General features: G+C 40.0%; 1 protein-coding gene across 2 annotated transcripts in view; it reads left to right on the top strand.

Annotated features, from left to right (window-relative positions):
* The window catches only part of fgd5b (FYVE, RhoGEF and PH domain containing 5b), a 26,034-nt gene extending 25,266 nt beyond the window's left edge, over positions 1-768 (top strand). For both annotated transcript variants that reach the window (XM_079241590.1, XM_079241589.1), the window contains exon 21: positions 1-768. This exon is cut by the window's left edge and continues 152 nt beyond it. The gene's annotated coding sequence lies outside the window, so the exon portion shown is untranslated.
* Positions 769-6,548: the final 5,780 nt, after the last annotated feature.

The following is a 6,548-nucleotide window of genomic DNA, read 5'->3' as shown; positions in this document are numbered from 1 at the left end:
CAACTTGCCGAGAGCTGGACTGAAAGAGAAGAGGACATTTTGTTCTGAGAGCGGACACAATCACCTACTTTGTCAACCTCTGAGGTCCCCCGCCTGATGTTACAGCAGGTGCAACGCTGAGAGCGCTGGCCCAGATACCTGCCAGGGTGGAACATTACATGAACATGACCTGGAATTCCTTCAACGACTAATCAGTGATTTTCCTCCCATTCAATTGAAAGATCATGGATCAAATTCACCTTTTGGAAAATAAATTTGTTATACACATGTAATATATTTAGGATGTGTTAAGTATTATAACCTGTTTTGGGTTTTTTTATGAACAAAAATACATTTTCACTCTTGCAGCTATGAACAAATGCCTCACTCATTCATTTCCATACCTGGAATGGCCTCGTCATTTGTTTTTATTAGTCTCGCCTTAATTTTAACATGTGCTCTTTGACTGAATTACAGCATATCTGTGTCTGAGATTTAAAAGCACAGACTGATAAAGAATAATTTAGTAAATATATAAAAGAGTCTGTTGCTTTGCTGTGCAAAGTATTGCTAAAGATGCCTCTGCCAGTGATTCAGTAGTTTCTATTTGCACTGATATAAAAAAAAAAAAAGCATGAACAGTAAAAGGAATTGGTGTACTTTATCAGCGAGGTGAAAAAACTTCAGTTACTACACTTTGTGTACTTGCTACTGGGAAATGTGGACATTATTGTTTTAAATCCTTACCTAAGTGCAATGTAAACTCGTATTTGTGTAAAAACTCATCTGTCTGTGCACAGAAGGATGGATTCAAATATGTGAAATTGAAACATTACTGATTGTACACAGCTACATAACAGTGTCTTGGACCTTGTACTGTATTTAATGATTTCTGATAAATTTAAATAAAAAAAAGTAAAAGAGGCTGCAGTGATGGAAACAGGCCGCGTCAGTGTTTTAATTCCCGTCATGTCCTCTAGATGGCAGGTGGACAAAACATCCAGTACTGTGCAGCAGGCATTCAGCCACTTCCTGTCTCTGTCCTTGTTGATGGGGTGCTGCACATACAACAGACCACTTTGTGCTCTATTTGTGGGACCCCCCATACTTTTGTGTCTGTGATAACACACACTTCATGGGTGCCTGCTGGGATGAAACATCAAGCAGGCAAATGTTTCAGATCACATTATGAGTTGTTGGGAGGGGGGCTGTGTGATAAGCAGACCGGAGTGCTGTTCGGCCAATGGAAGGCCAGGCCTGCTCTGCTTCTCATCCCCCCCGAGGCTGCCTGACCCAGAATAATATAAGGCTCAAAGTTTGCTTTCTAGGCCTGTCGAAAAGTTGCAGACACCTCGTCCTAGATAGAGGACAGACGATTCATCACTCTGCTTTTCCTTTCCTTTCCAGCCCCAGTTCTGGTTTCTTCCTCTGCTGATGCTTTCCTCCATTGCGCCTTTTTTAGCTCGTGTCACTGCCTGTTATGACAAAAACCACAAATGACAATTTATCAATTAAATCCTCCTCCACTTGATGCACCTGCATCCTCCTCAGTTAATCATTTAATGCATCTCTTAATGTCTGTGGTTGAGTGCACTTTTGCAAATGGAAAAACTCATCAAACTGGGAGTTGTGGTTTTAGCCTATTAAATTGCACTATGATCAATTAACACAAGTAAACAGTTTCTGTGGTAAAAACTACTCTTTCATGCCAAATTCATGCATGAAAGAGCCTTTTTGCCTATGTTAGCTGCCATTGGGTTTGTAACTTGGTTTGCTGTTGCTTGGCGCTCTAATTAACTATCAAAACACATGATGAGAGCTTTCTGTGTGCTCGGTGTGATAGGATTCCTTTTACAGTGCATCAGAAGCAGTGTCATAATCCAGTCTTTCTTCTACATGGCCGCAGGCAGGAGCAATGCAGAGTAACAAATAATCAATCGTTCACACAGCCTACTCAATAAGGTCATATGCACTCAGCGCTGTTATATGTGCGAGGCCTCAGGAATCATTAACAGCTGTTGCTAAAAAGGTTGAAATACACAACCTGTCAAATATTTAGACACACTTTCCCATTAAATTTTTGGACTGGTAGTATATGCTCTGAGCTTGACTTCCTCCTCTGTGGCTTTTTTACTCATCATACAGCAGTTTTATTTAGTGACAAACTCAAAATGACACACTCAGCCCATCAGTGTTAGTGTGAGAGGACAATGCAGCATTTAAACGCACCACAACGTGGCTTTTCATCTTTCACACTTCTGTGTGGGCAACATATCCTCAGGGGAAAATGATCAGTTCATTATGCAATAGCTGGATATTAACAACGGCTTTATGATTAACAGTTCAGTCCACTTGACATTTTCTGGGTTTTCACTTTGCTATTTTTTTCTCTGCATCCTTGAGAAGTCCAGAGAGAGAGGGAAAGAAGACAAGCGAACCTGGAAGTACTGAGGGACACACTCTTTTGTCCCACTTTACAAACTTTTTGCAGCCTACACTGCCAAGTCAATGTTACACCTATTCCACCTCCCCGAAATCTTTAAATAGCCCACTCTCCCTCAACAGGACAAACAGCGAAGAACACACAGCATTCAGCACACTCTGCACCACAGACATTTATTATCCCTGTTCCCTAAACATGGTGTCTGCACTGTTTTTTTCCAACCTTCCCTTTTAAATTATTCTGTCACCAGCAAGTATCTTCAGAGAGAGAGGTGTAAACACTTCTCAGCAGGACCAGTTGCTATCACTGAGGCAATGTACATCTTTCTGAGGCAAAGCCATCTCAAGTAATTTGAAAACAAAGTAAAATATTAAAGCACAAATCTTAAATATTTAACTGTTTAACTTTCTTATTGTTAATTTAATGACAAGACGGACATCACTTCTATACGTCTCAATTTCTTTTAAACTTGACACATCTGCTTGTTATCTTGCCCAGCATGAAATGTGAAAGCAGTGGGAAACTACCACTCTATTTCCACTCATAGCTAATAAATAATGTGCTCCAAAACCTCTGCCGACCCACAACTGCGATCTCAAGGTTATGTAAAAGTTTGTTTCTTAGCTGTGAACAGTTGCCAAGCAACAACCAGAGACTTTTAAAAAGTCACTACTCCAGTTAAAGAAACACTAAGGCACAAAATCTTTACTAAAATGACAAACTTTTGTTTTTTATAGTATGTTTTATGCAGATCTAGCAACGATACAATATTATTACACACATTATGGATTTGTTGGCAATTTCTAGACACACAATCATATAGAATTGTCAAACACACACATCAAACAAGTGTCCTCTGTATCCCCGAACTTTGGTAAATATGTTAGAAAGTATAACTTATGAGTTCTGTAGAGGCCAGAAGACAACCATCAAATAATGCTCGGCCTTCTCCCAGGCTTTGGTGTTATTTGTGATAGTTTGTCTTTATTTCTTCAACAAACCCCACCCAGCACAAGTCTGTTGAAAAGATTATTCAACATTATGATTTGGTTGAATAGTGAAAGAAAAGATGTCATTTTCACCACACAGAAAAAAGCCAAAGCTTTTTCAAATCAGCGACTCGCTGAACAAGAGAGTTAACCACTATACCACCCATGCTACATGGGTAACTGAGGAAGGTGAGGACATTTTTTTTTACATAAGTAAGAAAACGTGTCCTTTCAGGCTTTTTCGATAAATCAATGTTCAGAAAGTAAACAGTTTACAAAATAAAGCTCATGCGAAATAATTCAAAATATTTTATACCACAAATTTTAATAGCAAACTTATTTTTCTTTTCTTTTATTTTTTTAGATGAACTGACAGATTTAGCCCTAAAAACAGCCTCTATGGATGTCTGGAATGTGGTGGGAAAACTCTGAAACATATCTTTGTGAGTAGTGGTTTTCTCCTTGTAGTCCTGGCCATGCTCACCATTGTTGCTCATCCATCCATCCATCCATCCATCCATCCATCTTCCAAACCACTTAGTCCAATTCAGGGTTGCGGTAAACCTGGAGCCTATCCCCACAATTAGCAGACAAGAGGTGAAGTATATTCTGGATGGGTTGCCAGGCATTGCAGGACCATTATTGTTCAGTCAGGTTGATATCTGAATTTTAACATCAGGCAAAAAGAGAGAACTATTTGGTAGCCTTAAAGTTACTTTGAGATCTTCCAGCCTCTAGAAGACGGGAACACACCTTGCTGATGGGGTGATTGCTGTTGATCGACTGCTCAAGGTGAAGCAAATGATGATCTTAGTTTCCGACATTGAAACAGTCAGAGTGATGAGTGGAGTCTGAAATTCTCCAGAGTTTTTATTTTACATTTTTTTGGGAAAATTATGAGAATAAACTGTTTCCTTGTGAAATCCTCAGCAAACAGCCAGACAAAAAAAAATGTTTGTTTCAGCCATAGTAGCCTATACTTCTAGAGACAAGCACTGTGGAGCTCTGTGAATCTGTTCTTAAAATAAAACAGAGCGCCCACTCACATCTGATTGCCATTAAATTGACAAAAAAAATGTCTGATTCTAATTTCACCTTCAAATGAGCTGGTCATTCAAGAAGTTCAATGTACTTTTCCCTGTGAATTGTGTTGGATCAATTTTAATGACCTTATCAATGTTGATCACTGCTGCAGATATTAGCAGATGAAGGAGTCAGAGACAAGATTGATGATTTTTGGGTTTCATGACCACTCTACCCATTCAATGAGAAACATCCTTTCTATTTTTTATTTGTATAAAATCCATTCAAGTTTTTGTTTTCAGTTTTTGTTACTGTATATATGTATATATATATATATATATATATATATATATATATATATATATATATATATATATGGTCCCCAGTGCCAAGTTGGTGGAGAATGAGAGGGCTAAGATCCTCTGGGACTTCCAGATCCAGACAGATAAAATGGTGGTGGCCAACCAACCGGACATAGTGATCATAGATAAGCAGCAGAGGAAAGCCGTCGATGTATCCATCCCCAGTGGTGGAAATATCAGGAAAAAGAAGCATGAGAAACTGGAGAAGTACCAAGGCCTCAAGGAAGAACTGGAGAAGGCCTGGAAGGTGAAAGCAACAGTAGTACCCATAGTGATCGGAGCACCGGGGGCCGTGCCCCCCACACTGGAGAAGTGGCTCCAACAGATACCTGGTGAGACATCTGAATATCCGGCCAGAAAAGTGCTCCCAGGACTCTGATAGAGAACCCGAGCTTGAGAGATGAACAGCCACCCGCCCTACCCTGGGGAGATGGGAGGGTTGGGTGAGGGAGGAGTTTTTTACACACACACATATAAAAAAAAAAAAGCTTTCACACTTGCAGGCACTTTGAGCAAGACTAAATATCATTGAATCTTTTAAATTGCAAAACCTACTACAAAGTACTGTCCTATGTTGCAACCCACAATCTTAGATCAGATCAGAAGCTCAACTTAAACATAGAAACCCACAGCAAATATTTCTTCCTTTGTTTAAACAACTTATGCTTATACAATCCTAAAAAATAATATTATCACTTATTCTTACTGTCAAACTATATGTAAGCGAGCTCATCTTAAACCGTCCAACAGCCCTCAGAGCCAAATGCATTATCTCATTGCACAGGGAGTTTCTATGTAGCTCATCAGTCTCTCTCCAGTCTCTGCATGCTGGATTTAACATCCGCCTGTTCTCCAGCCTGTGCATCCCACGGTGGATCATGACAGTGGCTATGTATGGATGAATGTGTGGGTGTGTGCAAGAGAAGAAGAAGAAAAGAAGAAGCCGATTCCTTGAGAAGGCGTGTCAGAGCCAGAAAAGTTTTTAGCACACGCACACACCTAGTCTCCACTGCAGACTTCCTGTGTCTGCTATGAGTAAGAACCTGACTGTTATGCAAGTTCTAAGAAAGGGGAATACTGGCACACCTGCACCCTGTTAGCCTTTTTATACCAGGTTCAATCGTATATTGTATGAACTCAGAGCAGCAAATGCAGCTCATTGCAAAATGTGCCTAATTGTTATTCATCCTGGAGGTATTTGTCATTCCTTATTTTGGTCCCTTTTCATTTAATCCAATATTTTTCCAGATCAGATCAAAATAGCTCACTTGGCAGAAATCAGCTTTCTCTCTTGCTCATTTGAACGTATGTGTACATATTTAGTTGTGTGTATGTATGTGCGTGTGTGCGAGAGAGTGAGGGGGTGGATACAGGCTGGAGACAAATAAAGAATATGGATAATTTGGAGTGCATGAGCTAGTTTAAAGAAAACAATATACCCTGGCTGCAGGAGAAAATCCACCACCTCCTCACCAAAAAAACATTCCTGCTTAACCCTTAAAAAGAACTAACTCTGCAGCTTACAGCCACGTGACTCTCCCCCCCACCCCCCTTGCCATGCAAACCCTTCTAGTGAAACAAGAACAAAAAAAAACCAAAAAAAAAACCTCTTCCAGGGCATAATCTAGGGCACACTAGCCAGCAATGCAGATGTTTAGGTGAAGTTACAGTCATCTAAGCTGTTTTTTTTTCTTCTTTCTTTGTTTCCAACCAGGGTGATCAACAGGTTTGCAGGGATGAGCTCACACCAAC

Source organism: Telmatherina bonti (genome assembly GCF_933228915.1).
Source record: "Telmatherina bonti genome assembly, chromosome: 6".
Taxonomy (NCBI): domain Eukaryota; kingdom Metazoa; phylum Chordata; class Actinopteri; order Atheriniformes; family Telmatherinidae; genus Telmatherina; species Telmatherina bonti.
Note: the sequence above shows the minus strand (reverse complement) of the source record. Positions and strands in the feature narration are given on the sequence as shown.